This window comes from Amblyomma americanum, chromosome 4 (assembly GCF_052857255.1).
Source record: "Amblyomma americanum isolate KBUSLIRL-KWMA chromosome 4, ASM5285725v1, whole genome shotgun sequence".
NCBI lineage: Eukaryota > Metazoa > Arthropoda > Arachnida > Ixodida > Ixodidae > Amblyomma > Amblyomma americanum.
This window is the reverse complement of record NC_135500.1, coordinates 82,637,519-82,652,424: the sequence shown is the minus strand read 5'-3', so window position 1 is coordinate 82,652,424 and position 14,906 is coordinate 82,637,519. Positions and strand designations below refer to the sequence as shown.

General features: G+C 47.9%; 1 protein-coding gene and 1 non-coding gene across 2 annotated transcripts in view; both read right to left on the bottom strand.

Moving 5' to 3' along the window:
* Positions 1–8,351, bottom strand: part of trc (Serine/threonine-protein kinase tricornered) — an 87,661-nt gene extending 79,310 nt beyond the window's left edge. Inside the window, exon 1 of the mRNA XM_077661170.1 lies at positions 7,989–8,351. The gene's annotated coding sequence lies outside the window, so the exon portion shown is untranslated. The remainder of the gene's footprint in view (positions 1–7,988) is intronic.
* Positions 8,352–14,257: 5,906 nt separating this feature from the next.
* LOC144130749 (U2 spliceosomal RNA) lies at positions 14,258–14,446 on the bottom strand. The gene has a single exon (XR_013314190.1). It is a non-coding gene; the product is annotated as a U2 spliceosomal RNA (small nuclear RNA).
* Positions 14,447–14,906: the final 460 nt, after the last annotated feature.

Here is a 14,906-nt window from a genome sequence, read left to right as displayed (position 1 = left end):
GGTTATTTGCCGCTTCGTTCTCGAGCTGTAGCCGACTCGCGGTTTCCATTGATCCCGCAGCCACTCAAGCAAACATTTGCCTTTGAGAGGCCCGTAGGGCGTACTCTTGCACTATAGTGAACTACTTGTACAGGCGAAGGGTAAAAGATATGATGATAATGATAATGGTCCTCCGGGGCGCCCTGCACGGTACGCTCCTGTGAGCATACTGCACGGTGGACAGCACAGCAAATCACTTCACGCGTGCCGCCCACATTAGCTGACGAAAGCTTCGATCCCCTTCCTGGCATTCTGTACATCTGGCGTGCGCCCAAGGTAACGCTGTCACGTGACGGTGACAAATGCCTCCGATGATGCAGCCTAGCAGACTGAAAGGCAGGCTGGCTTCCTTGCAACTTCACGCTTATTGGGCGAACGCGCTCCCCCATCTCGAGCATTTTAAAAATGCTCGGTGGCGACGATAGGCTGACGAGTGCGCCTGGCTGTCATCATAGACACAATTACCTGCGGCTGTCCGCAGCGCTCTACTAAAACACGACGCTCAAATTCCGGGACAAGGCCGTATGTACGGTGTTGACCCCGTGTGGCGAAAATGATGCACGAAACACGAACGACGCGGGCTAGCGCCCGTGTGTCATTTCGCTGCCTATTTTGGGCCGATCAGCCAACGCCACCATTGACCAGCCAACCAGCCTGACCAGCGTGTACGTCGCCGCGTCTCGAATGTCGTGTAAACAGCCCCGCGTGATCGCGACCCTTCCTGAACAAGCCAGTCGCCAATATGGGCCTAACGGAGCACGCGGATTCAGTGGAGTGGGGAACCACTCTTTGTGGTGCACTGCCAGCGATTCACATGTGCTCCTCCATTCAATGCATCGTGCAAAAATTGGAGGGGACACTTAAGGGTATGACGTGATAGTGTAATAAGTTAATTCCCCTATATGCAGAATGTAATTCTCTACTTTACATTCATAGATCCCTGGAAGTTCTCATACCCCTCCTGGTGCAATGGTGCAACAGTTGAGAGATGCGCCACTGCCCTGCTATGGCAGGTGCTCCCAGCGGTGGCATTGTGTAGCCGGGGTTGCTCTTCCCGAGCGAGAAATCAATTTAACTTCCACCTGCCATGGTGGGCAGTGTGCTCACTATCCAGTCGGCAGGTTGTGATGACATCGCAAGGTCAAGCGACCTAGGTGGCCCACCTGCCTGTTTGGTTTCTCTCTGGGGACCACCTACCAGAGTCATGCCCATGATCCGGCGACACCGCATTTTCTGGTGAGCGGGGCCTTTAACACTATCGCATTAAAATCTTGAAGCGATGCAGCCGACAAATGGCACAAGTGATACAAGAGAGGGCATTTGCATTTCTACAAACACCAAAAATAGGTAAGATCGTCCCAGTCCCAAAATATGGTTAATCTTTTTCATGTAAAAACTACCGCCCCATTTCCCTCACAACCATTTGTTCAAAACTAATGGAACATGTTATTTATTCTTACGTCATTAAATTTCTAGTCTCAGTCAACTTTTTTCACCCTAACCAACATGGTTTCTTAAAAGGACTTTCCTGTGATTCCCAATTAGCCCTTTTCATCAATGATCTTAGTTCGCATCTTGACTTAAATATTCCTCTTGACATGCTGTTCCTTGATTTTGAAAAAGCCTTCGATAAAGTACCACACAAAAGATTACTACTAAAACTCTCGCGTCTGAACCTTAATCATTTAGTGATGAACTGGCTTCAAAATTTTCTGACTAACAGAGAGCAATTCATCTACGCTAACAAATCGTCGTCCCCTCGTTCTCCGGTTAATTAAGGTGTTCCTCAAGGCACAGTGCTCGGACTCTTGCTTTTTCTCATTTAAATGAACGATCTTCCTTCCAACGTTACCTCTAACATCCGATTATTTGCAGATGATTGCGTAATTTACCGCCCGATTTCTACAAGCACTGACGACGACACCCTTCAACAAGATTTAAACTGAATTGAAACTTGGTGCAAGCATTGGTTAATGTCCCTTAATATCGCTAAAACATGTATGATCTCTTCCTATCGCAGGCAATCTCACATTCCCTCTAAATATGTTCTTTTTGGTTCAGAAGTGTGTTTCATTCTTACGTGTAAGTATTTGGGCATTACTTTAACTCATACCCTAACATAGTCTTCACATATAACGAACATCGCTAATGATGCTAACCGCACCCTTGGCTTCCTACGTCGAAATCTTCGTTTTGCTACCCTTCCATCTAATTATTACTTTACCAAACTTTCGTCCAACCTAAACTAGAATTTGCTTCAGCAGTGTGGGACCCTCCTCAGTCCAACCTCTCAGTAACGCTTGAAAAAATACAAAATTGCGCTATCTGCTTTATTTACTGTGATCATTCATATTATACTAGTGTGTCTTCTCTAAAATCTAGAGCCTCTTTGTCTAGTCTTGAAACAAGAAGAAAAATATCTCGGTTATGCTTGTTCCATAAGTTTTATCATTCATCTTTAGGAGCATCAATCATATCAGCAGCAACATAGCCTCTCTAGCCACATTCACCACAGCAAGACCGTGTACCCTCCCCCTGCAAGAACTCCCATCTCATTTCTGATCTTTTTTTGTCAGATCATCTCAGGACTGGAACGGTCTGCCGCCAGAAGCCATACACCTTACCAACCCCATAAAATTCAAGAAAAAGATTGTGGCCATCATCTTGTAGTCTGTCATGCCCATCCCTCATGTATTGCCCCATATCTGGGGTCTTTGAGGTAATAAATAAATAAATAAACACCACCTCCACATTCCCGGCCCCTGCATTTAAAATAAATCATTTGTCTATCAAGCCGATACCAGGCTTCCATTCTCCCCCTCTTTACATTTTTTTACCTTGTTCAGACGCCGTGTGCCAGTTCTGTTCCCACATTAAAAAAAAAGTTTTCTCTGGCTAAATGGTCTGTGCAGGCCTAAACAAAGCCAACGAACTCTGTAGTGCGAAACACCTACTGTTAACTTTCAGCAGACATATACCAAGTTTTGCACATAGCATCATATATGGTGGGAAATAGCAACACCGAAGCGCCAAGATTTGTCAAATAGTCACCGGAGTCACCCAAATAGTCATATCTCCACCAATTATAATAGAGAAAATCAAAGAGGGTAGATAGCCGTAGTCTTTATTAAAATGTTGCTGTTCCAATAGACCGGCATTCCTGAGAGAGAGAGAGCACGAGTCTAGGACCGGTGCTCATCTTCCTCTTTTTTTGATGCTGGCCAAAAGTGCTTGAAACACAAAGTGTTTCTGATACAAACATATATGTTCTCTGGGATGCACATGACAGCAAAAAACCACAATGCAAGGTTATCACAAAGTGTGCGAGAAAATCTGTTCGCATGGCTATGGCAAAGGACGTGCTGCGCAGCTCATTCTTCAAGAAACATTAATCACTGCATTTACTGGCTGCAGAAGAAAAGCCCCTCAGTTGCGATTTGAAGTCAGCTAAATTCACCCGAAATAAAGAAATCGCTACCAGCTGTAGCACTTCCTCAGAAAAAGCTGAGAGCTCTCTGCGTGCACAACTGTACACACCATACCTGAAAAAGTTAGGGTAGTACTTTATATATAATGTGTGCACTGACAGCACTGATATATTCAGTTGCCAGAAGCACGTATGCGTGTCTCATCTATTCGCCCTGTTTTGTGTGCTGTAGTAGCATCCAAAGAGCACATACAAGGTAACCAACCTCAGCACCATGTAGCACTCTTAAAAAAAATTGCATTTTATTCCCTTACCCACTGCCTTTAGTCTGGATTAAAGTTGATTTCCATACCATCATCTAAGTACCTTTGTACTAGTTTTTAACAAGACATGCCCAGTAATGCGATATCTGGTGTTCCTTTAGTTGGATCCGGCCTTATTTAACAAGACATCTCATGACTTTACTGTTTTCTGTTGGCCTTTTTTGTGAATTTTTCTTGCGCAGTGTGCCAGGGACGACATCCTGAGGTGCATGTGCGACCGACTAATAAAGGTTGCTGTAATATTAGGTGCCCTGCTCATAGCATGTGATTTCGTCCCCATGAATAAAAAGTTGGAAGTCTGTGCCTGTGGTGCTGTTTTCATTTTCTTTGCTCTCCTATCCTCATCTTGTTTACACTACTTTAACCTCCCTTGACATAAACCAACAAGCCTGCAAAAATATTTTGATACACCAAAACATTCTCTGCAGTGTAATTGTCTTACATACAGGTTACACGGAGAGATTGCTCTTTATCAAATTTTATTCTGGGTCTCAATTTCCTTCTGGGTTCACAGTGTAGCCTAGTAACATAACATAATGAACGACCCACAGTTCTGCTACTGCTACGACTACTAGCGTTGCTTACCCAAGGAACTGCCAAGGCCTATTTTTTCTCTCCAAATTCGAGCACTCCAATGAAACTGCCAGACTTGCATGCTGTTTCCATTTCATTAGCTACGATCAGCCAGACCTGAAGAAGCCCTTCCTTTCATGCAATCAATCATTTACAGTCAATCAACTGGTTAAGTATGGGTTAAATCCAGCAAGCAGAGTTTGCCGATGTCAATGAAAGGAGATGCTTGTGCAAGAAAATCATCGAATACATTTTACAACTGTCCCGTTGTGTCTGCCCCTGCATGCCTAAAGCCTTTTATATTATGGCAGATCACTGATAGGCTCCACTCTGAAAACATCCAGTTCTGAAGAGAGCACAGACAGGCACAGATTCCTGGCAGGACAAGGTAAACAGACGCGCTCCCTGCAAACACGCAAGAAACTCTGTTCAGATTCTTGATATGTATTCTCTCTGTAGTGAACATGGGTCCAACGTGACATTGCAAGCATTCCAGAATGGCTTTAACGTGCCGGTGCTGTAACCATTTGAAGAGACTGCTGGAAACGGCATCAACAGCTACACGTGTGTTTGCTTTGCTTTCTTGATTGTTTGCCCTCTTTATATTCCTTGCTTCCTGTGAATAAACCTTTAGCTGCGAGTTAGCGCTAGTCCTGTTTCCTTTCTTTGCTGTCCTCGTCTTTTGCGCTATTCTCCCAGAAGTATGTCTCACCAACTCGCCCGTCTTGCCATCGTGTTGAAGGTCACATAACTGCATCTTATAGCCCAGAGTGAAATCTGCAGAGTGTGGACTGCGTCTGGGTCTTTGCTGCCAAAGGGCATAGGGACCTCAACGGTACCACTGCTCAGTATACATTTTGTGCACATGGGACAAATGCTGCTAGCTGGTCCCTGGCATCCCAAGTCACACCAGAGTGATAGTGGCTCTTTATTTATTTACAGTACACAATGTAGAAATTGGTTGACTAAGACATGCATTTAGTTGAATCTCTGTACGGCACAATATTTAGGACAAAGCAAGCTCATTGAAAACTGCAGGGATATTCGTGGACGAAAGTGTGCGTGTGTGTGTGTGTGGGGGGGGGGGGGGGGGGTTCCGCTAGCTGGCGATGGCACCGCATTGCCCCCTTACAGTACAAAAAAGTACACATTTGAGCCAAGGAGGAGGTGCGGGTTCTCATCTTGTAATCATTATTTTTCCTGCCACCCTCCCGTGCATAAGTTGAGAGACAAAAGGAAGACTATCATTTTTTAACCTCCAATAACTCTGGTGCTACATAAGCTAGAGCAGAAATATTTGCGGGAGGATGATTCGATAGCAATCAATTTCTCGGTTTTCTTGCTCCCGGTGCAGACCATTTCAAGGACCCTTTGAGATACCCAACAGTGACTCTGGTTACTCCTTGTCTTGGAGGTCGACAAAAAACGTGCAAGATCTGACACATCACTTCGTAAATGGCACGTCATTCGGCTATACGACTTCTTCTGGGAATACTGTGTAAATGATATATCACTTGAGAAAACAATAAGCCGCTCGCAGGCAGACAAAGAACCAAGGGCGAGTCAGGCCACCGGCGTTCTCAACTCATGCAGCGACTTCATATGCGTCCACCCATGGGCGGCAGACTGTGCACTGACGAAGGGCCACCAGGAGAGAGGCCACATCCCAGCGTCGGCGGCCGGCCGGCAACACCACTTCGACGCGGCCGGCCGCACACTCTTCCCGAGTCGACGAACTGTCGACGTCCCCAACGCTGGCGAGCCCGCGCACACTTCCTCGTCGACCTTATCGCTTGACCAGCGGCGGCCAGCGCGGAAAAAACGGCCGGCTGCTCGCTTCGCCCTTCCCCTTCCTCCTCCTCTCCCTGCCACTTCCGCCTCTGCTGTCGTGAGTCGCTCAAGCCCCCCCGCACGACACGACAGACCGCGGATCACCTGTGCGCCGCAGTGGCTGTCAAGCCACGGTCGCGGCTGAAATGGCCTCCGCCCACACGCTCGACCTTCCAAACTCGCCTCGGGCGCATCGAGCAGCGCGAACGCTGTGGTGTCCAAATGTGGCGTCGAGGGCGAACAAACAACCCACTCGAGTCAACACGTTAATACTTCTGCCGAGGAAGCAGACGACGACGAAAATCGCTGCTGCCGCGGCCTAGAAGGCAAACCTGGGCAACGGCCCACTTTTGCAGTGGTAGTAGCGGTAGCTGCCGGCGCGACGGCAGACGAAAATCCCGACGACGCCCGCGTGTGAATCACTCCGCCCGTTCTCCGTCTAAACAGCCAGGCCCGGTCCTCGCATTTGCAATGCACTTATTCAGATTCCGACGCTCGCGCCTTCGGAACGTGATGTGCGTACGCGCGCGAGGGCGGGCTTCAAAAAAATGCGCCAACGAAAAACGAAGCGCGCAGGGTGAAACGGAAAACCAAGAACACGTCCCCAGCATGCGCCAACGTGCTGCTACACAGCGCTCCCAGCCCGCGCAGCTAAAGGCTGCACACGCATCTCGCACCCACCACAGCAACACCCCAAGGGTAGGCGAGAAACAACACACGTGAACCTGAGAAGAAATAAAGGGGTGGGAGAGGGGACCCGCGGGGCAGGCAACGCACCAAAAGCGCGCCCTGATAGGTCTGCATTGTTCCCGAGGTGACTGCTTTTGTTGCCCAACGCACGCAGGGCGCTGAGCGTTGGGAAAGGAGTCGAAACGCAATGACCTGTGTCCATATGACCCCGCCGACGAGGTAGAGGGTTTATCCTCCGTTCCCGATCACAGCACCTCGACGGCACACGGTGACTGACCGTCCGGTCCCTGGCTTTGACACGGAGAGCAATGTCATGCGGCGCATCGTTTAGTCGGGGCTCGCTTGCTTGCTTGCTTCCGCGCAATAAATCCTCGAACAGTCAGCCTCGCACCTCGGCCACGAAGGAAAAGCGAAATCTGCCGCGAGGAACTGCACGCCAATGCGTCCATTTCCAAGAGAGCCAAAAAAAACCTGCCATGGTCTAGGAAGAATATCCGCGCTTAACGCGCGCGTCCAATACTTGCCTTTTTTTTTCTTTTTTTACCTTGAGCGCTCACTTCAAAAGCGTGATCATGCCCACCAGAAACAAACATAAAGAAAAGGAGTCTCTGCTGGCAGTGTTCCGAGTGGAACGCAACCAATCGCGGAGGAAATGGAAATCACTCCGCAGGGGCTTCTTCAGCTGCCCCTTGCGTTGCCGCCCGGCCGTCCGGCAACCGATAGACCACGGCCGCTCGACAGCGCTCGTTCGACTGGTTTACGAGCCGTATTCTTTCGCGATCTGCGCTGAACCCACGGGGGCCACAATCTTCAAAAACGGAGGCCGAGCGGCCTGCAGTGGTCAAACACAAACCGGTTAACCCCTAGACAGTCTTTGTTCAAGCAAAATCCGAACACTTTCTGTAGCTTTCGCAGATCCTTTTTACACAGCAGCCCTGCTCATCATCGCCGCACAGTGGATCGTAACAGCGGAGGGGGAGGAAGACAACATCGAATAAAAAAGAAAGGTAGCACGCGCACAGACAACCATCGACGCCCCATCACCTGTTCCCTCAATTCGGATGGCAGGAAGACGCGTTTTGAGGGCATCAGGCAGTCGCACTTACCCTTGCTGCTGTCAGGTATCCGACACTGTCGAGGTGCAGCGGTTAGGAAACACCCACGACGACATCAAGCATTTCGGACGGCTCTCGGGCACTTTGAAAGCTGGCAAACGCCGCACACAAGCGATCACCGAGTAACCAGCGAGCGCGGCTCAGCCGACAGCGTTATGCGGTCCGTCCGCAACTTTCTCGACGGCCATCGCTAACGAAATAGTCCTGAGAGACGATGTTCCGATTGGGCGGTCGCAGTATATAAGTGAATTTCAGATGCACCATTAATGTTAAATGTTGCGTTTTCAGCGGTTTAATACCGTGACGATGCAAACACAGAACTAATGCACGCCTGTAAACAAAGCGCTCTGTGACGTTCACTTTGTGTCACTCCGCCGACCAAAACAAGATTGGATTGGCATGACTTGGCAGCGTCTGGATTCAAGTTTTGGCTTTTTCTAGTTTTTGTTTCTCGTCAGTATGGTGGCTAGAAGGGGTAGGTGACGCGACCGGGAGGCGAGCGCCGCGCTTCCATTTCATGCCATGCGTAGGTGGCGCTGCTGTCCGTAGTGCGATGCGGCGAGCGCGCTGCGCGCAGGAAAGGCTGGCTGCGCCGGGTTCGCCGCGCGTGCAGAAAGCTGGATTTTTTTTTTTTTCGCGTTCACGCTGGATGCACCCGCGCAGATTGGTCTGAAACTGAGGTGAAGACTTTACAGCCTACAGTGATCATCAGTCTGCGTACGCTTTTAGCTCGTGAAAGCGCTCACTATAGAGAGTAATCTTGCGAGTCTCACACGATCTCGCAACTCTCAATAAAGGAGCGCCACAGAAATAAGCAGTCCTGCGCAAGCAAACCAGCACGTGAATATGACTTTTATTACACACTACGTTCAGGAACTTATCACGGAGGCATACTGCACAAATGGGAAACTATAAAAGTGACTCGATCGTTAAAAAATAGAAAGCTTAGAGGGTAAGGATATCATGTATCACATAGACTTACTGCACGTAACAGAAAAAATAAAGTGACTCGTTGAAAAATAGCTTAGACCATCGTCAGGAACATCATGTATCACAGAAACATACTGCACATGTACATTATGACTGAAACTATAAAAGTCGTTAAATAAAAAGTGGAAAGCTTAGAAGGCACACTTCAGAGCACTCGTCGAAGTTTTAACATTTCCATTCGCTCCCGCGTTTCGTCCCGTTTTGCGTTCTGAGATTTCACGTAGAAATGAAGCCTTGTGAGCACATAAAACTTGATGATTCTGTTTGTGAGTGCTGTTTTGTGTTCTGGGCAGCCTACAAGATTCAACTTTGTAAGCTGAAGAAAAGATACCAAGTCCATTAGGCTGTCGCTTCTTACTTGCTTCACACTGAAGCAGTGGGTGAATGTGTTTTCTAGTGACGTCACTAGTGCGTTCAGCTGGTCAGATGGATATAAAAGTCCTCCTCTGTCAACAGCTGCCGTGAGGGCTGCTTCAGCTGGCGGACTACCACCCTTATTCTGCAGAAGCTCCTGGCAGCACTCAGCACACTTTGTGGTCGCAATGCTTTTCCGCGCGACATAACCGGCCACGTAAAAAATCAGCCTGGAATCACTTGCTTGAACACACATCGCCCGGTGACCAAGGTCACAAGCACTGAGGACTTCATATGCTTCTGTAAGGTCCCCAATATCCAGAAGCTCGTCAATTCTCATCTGAGAACTCGTCTCTTTTGCGCTAGAAGCATCAAAAAGGCTCCTTATAAGTCCCGAAGAGACATTGCTTTTTGCTGGTGATCTTGCTAAGTTTTGAAAGCTTAGCGTGTTCACAGATATCAAAAATTGGCTGGCAGTCGGGTGATCGTTACAACCAGACATTTGTCGAACGATGCCAAAAAGTCTTTCGATGGGGTCCTGGCACAAACGACTTGTCATGAGATAACGGAACCCCACCTCGGTTGTCAAATACTTGAGAAGATGTAGTGTGCTGGTCAGAGTCACGCGAAGACCTTCAGCTGTGCTACTGCTAAGGAAGCCTTTCGATCCAGCTGTATCTTCCCAGGAGTTCATGTAGGACAAGAAACTTCGAATGACTTCTTCGTGGTGATCTCCAGGTCTCAGGGCATCTGAGATGCACCGTGACGTCATCGCTTTCATCAAGCTTCTCATCGTTTCGATAAAACTGACGATCGCCGCAACGCTGCCCAGCTGTGTCTCGATTTTATCTCGGTAGAGGAAAAGACCTCTCAGCGTCTCCTCACTAAGGAGCCAAAATGCATAGTTCACTCTTTGTTTTTCGAAGCCAGAAGGACGAACAACTGACTTGTTTATGTGGGGCATTGCCTTGAGAGTGGTGTCATGCATTTCATCGCACTTTCGAGCAATATCGATGTGATCGACAGTAGCATGTCCTTCTGGGATTTTCACGCCTGTCTGAACAAACGTGTTCCTCACGCATTTTATCAAATGTGGAAAATCTGATACAGAGTAGAGGAAACGACCCGGTTCAGTAGGGTGCTGCGTCCTGCAAGCAACCTTTTCTTTTCTTCCATAGATTCCAAAAAAGCGCCACATGCTACTGTTCCATGTAGCTCCATCGCATGTTATGAAGTCAACATGCAGCCCTGCATTCTCACACATTATCACGGCTTCCGTGACAATCTTGGCTAGGATATCCGCCTTCACATTGCTGTGCGAGGCAAATACACCAATTATCTGGTGCCACTTCCCTGTGAATGGTTGGAACAAAAGAACGAGGCCATGATCACAGGTTTGCGAGCGTTGGCTTTCTGCAGTGAATTTCCCCAGATCAACAAATCCTTCAATTTTTCCGCTCGACGAAAAGTGAAGGTTCTCGGCAAGTTTCATCTCGTCAACGAGGAGTCCTCCGTGGCACTGGAAGCGATCCATGGTTTTGGTCTTCTGAGCCACAGCAGCAAAAACTTTGTCATTCAGGCCGAACCCACTCTTGTAATTCTTCACATATCGACGCAGAGATGTACGTGATGGCAATATCATAATTTTATTTTTCCTGATATGCTGATAAAGCCGAGGACTTTTCATGTACATAATCAAGCATTCTAGAGCCCATTCGTTTTCGTACTTCATTCCATGTGTGCTTTTACGTCTTGAAGCAGCGAAACATGCCCTCACTTGTTGTTGCTGCTTTACCGGTAGGACCTTGATTGCGCTTTCAAGCACTGACGCTTCAATTTTAGAATTTTCTTTTTTCAAATTCTCAAACATAGACTTCACCTGAAGCATGGCTAGCCTGCTTCGCTTCAGCTGTTCTGTCCGTAGCTTGAGTCTGTATGAGAGTGTTCCAGCCCTGGGCTTTGCTGCCCTTCTTTTGTATGATGCCTGATTAATTAGAAGTTTCCTTACATACCTGCACTGTGGGCACGCTGCTCCGGGCGCCTGGGCTATTCCGGGACAGGAAGCACTGAAACTTTTCATCCCACAGGTCTTCTCTCGGTGCTCGGAGTTGGCTTCGAACTCTCCCTTTTTTCCAAAGCCTTTGCATGGAATAAGGGAGTCTACCTCTAGAAGAAGATCTTCAATCATTTTAGCATCGGTAATCTCGACGCTTCTGACTTGGGTTGCTTGCACGAACACCGTCGCTTGAATCGCGCTGCTGTCCGACATCACGAGGACTACCTTTTCAAATTAGAGATTGTGGTCTTCTAACGCACACACAGTGAAAGCCGTGACGTTATCAGAACCAGCGATCTGGTGTCTGGACCAATACACGCTTGGTAGCTCGCATCTTTGAACGCAAAATTGAGATGCAAGAACCTACTGATCTGAAACACTCCCTTCATCATTTGCGGTCTCTACGCCTTGGGAACAGGCACCCATTTCGCAACGTTGGAGCTTCGAGGGGAGGCCGCATGTCGACGTTTTCGATTGCCTCTTCTGAGGGGCTTTCTTGGAAAGGTACGACGGAGCATTTGGGTAAATCGTTGGAACCGCGTCGCTTGTAAGCACGGGTCGATCACGGGGAATCTTGACTGTTGCTTTGTTGATCACGTGCGTGAAGTGCCGGACAATATACTGTTCATCAAAGTGAAGTTCACAGAGGGCTGAGTTCTCGTCGAGAGCTTTGTCAGCCCGGGGCACGGCTCGTCGCCATGCTTCAAAGCGTTCGGGGTCCTTTGGCACAGAAAACAAAGAGACACGCTCACCCGACTTCCTTGACGATACGTAGCCAGACGTACAGTTAGGCGCAAAGCAGTGCGTTTGTCTCGCTTTCTTTGCACGATGATCCATTTGCTGATCCAGGACACGGACCTGAAGCATGCATGCCAACAAGTACCCCTTCACAAAATAAACACAGCGAAAAAAACGTGGGAGCACCGTCGAGACGAGCAGACGACAACCGCACGTGCGCACGCATGAGCAGGGAGCGCGGGAGGCATCGAAGTGCTGACTGCAGCGCCGCTGCGGCCACCGCGGTGGCGGCATGAATTGACGGCGCGCCCTTTCGCCGCGAACGCGCCGGCGTTGACGCCACCTACCCCTTCTAGCCACCATATCGTCAGGGTCGATAAGAAAAATGTATTAGGTGTATAATATTTTTTTAAACTATTCAACCTCGTTTTTATTATATACAGAAATGAATAAAATGAATAAACAACCTTGGAAGTTACTTCTGGTACACTGTAGTTAAAATAATTGCAGACGCAGCAGAAAGCTGGCTCATCACGGGTCGTCTGCTACTGTGTGTGGATCGGTGTTTTGCTCTTAAGACCTATCTAGCCTTTAAATAAATACTGAAATATTTTCCCATGAAGAGTTTAAAAAGCTGTAATTTTCTCTAGTGGTTAGCGAACTGAAAAGAAAACAATGTTTAAGCGGCATAAAGTATGTTCACAGCCATGCACCGAATCCAGCGTCCAGCGAAACCTACAGACAGTTGTCCTGTACGCATTTGCGTATTAATGCGAAAGCATTACTAGTCCTAAAAGCATTACTAAGCCGGCGGGATGCGTTGGTGTACACGCAGCTTTGACTCACACTGGCGGAAAAGAACTAGGAAGCTAACCAGTAAGTATACCAGACGAGAGGACGAAGAAAGAACGAGCATTAAACGACAGGTTTAAAACGCGGAAAGTAAAAATTGGATAGATTCAATAGAAAAGAAGCATAGTGTAAAACTATATCGATACTGGAAAAGGCAGATCAGGAAGAAAGCGTTTTATGATAACTCAAGAGGCAGTGCCCTGCTCTTTGAAGCTAGGTCAGGATGTCTTAGAACGCGCAGCTACAAAAATAAATTTAACGAAGAAGATGACACATGTGCTGTGTATGGTAAAACTGTAGAAACAATAGAACACCTCATACTAAAATGTGATGGTATCCATCCCGATGTCAATGCAGGCGCAGTCACTCTTCCTGAGGCCTTAGGGTTTAGAAATAACTATAGTCATGTAAATAAATCTGCGATGGAAATTAGCAAAAAGCGATTGAAAGATTCATGGCTAAAAAGCAGAGAGGTGACATAAGGTTAAAAGTGTAGGAAGACGTATTTAAATAAAATGGCGAATTTTAATACCGTACAACACAGTTAAACAAAAATAAAGGAAAAAAGCTGACCATGGTGGCAACTGCCATCACCCCGTTTCAAAGGGGACGCTCCTACATTCATTCCATCCATCCATTCATGGTACAGAAAACCCCAACGATGGCGAATCAAGAGAAGTTTATTGCACAGTGAAACAATGATTACAAATGGTCTTGATTGACAGGCAACACAGAGGGGCAAAGAGGCCATGCACATATATACATATACGTACACACATATAAAATGACCGACCATACTGCCTCAACTGGTTGGGTCGAAGAAACAAACAACAGAATGGCAAGACAATCCACCCGCGGTACACGGTCGGTGCGAAGGGGTGAATGCTACACGTCGCACAAATACCACGCTAACCCCAGAACCACTCTGTAAAAAAAAAAGGGGGGGGGGGGCAGATAAAGGGGAGGGGGTTGACTACCCACATAGTTATGTGGACGTGATCTAGCGCTTGATTGTGCATAAAAAACTGCAGTTATCAGTAGAAGCAACAACCGGCCTCTTTCGATAGTGACGTCATTAAGCGGCCGTTTTACGCACACGTACAGCAAGCCTTGCTTGCTTGCTGTTGTTGTTGACAGGAAGAATGAAAAGGAAAGTGCACGGGCCTGCCCACTGGCTCTAGCTGAGCCACAACCGCTGCCACGTGCTGAAATTAGGATAGTTAAAGGATAGGAGTGGAAAGAGTGAAAGAAAAAGACGCGCCGAGCTAATATAACCCGGGCCGATCCCGGAGGCAGTGCAATACCGGGCCAACCCGTGCCGGAGTGCTTCGAGTACTCCGCCATATTCCAAAAATAAGTCTAATCATCTTGGGTCCTAATAGGATCCTAAATCGATCCTAAATAGGGTCCTAAATCGATCGAAAAACAGCAAGTCTGTCTGTTGTTGCCAGGAAGAAAGAAAAGAAAAGTGCACAGGCCTGCTCACTGGCTCAAGCCGAGCCACAATCGCTACCACGTGCAGATAGGAGAGTTGAAAGATGGGATAGAAAGACCGGATAGTTAAGACGCGCTAAAGACCAGGCCGATCCCCGAGGTAGTGCTATACCGGGCCAACCGGTGGCGGGAGTGAAGCATCCTTCAAACTCTCTGCCACATATCCAAAAATAATTCCAATTTACCCGTAACAGATACTCTACGGGGTCCGGACATTTTTTTTTCTACGGGATCCGGAGAACCGCAACTACCACCCACCACTGGCCGACCTCAATGTGGCGTCAGTTTTCCCTATATCCGTGCAAAAATTTTGACGCAAACGTTTGTCGCAGAGTGCTCCGGGTGGCGTGGTGCGATTTCTCGTTGCATGTAGCTTCCATGTGCTAGTCAAGTTGGAAGCTACCTTGTGATATGAAAATTGTGAT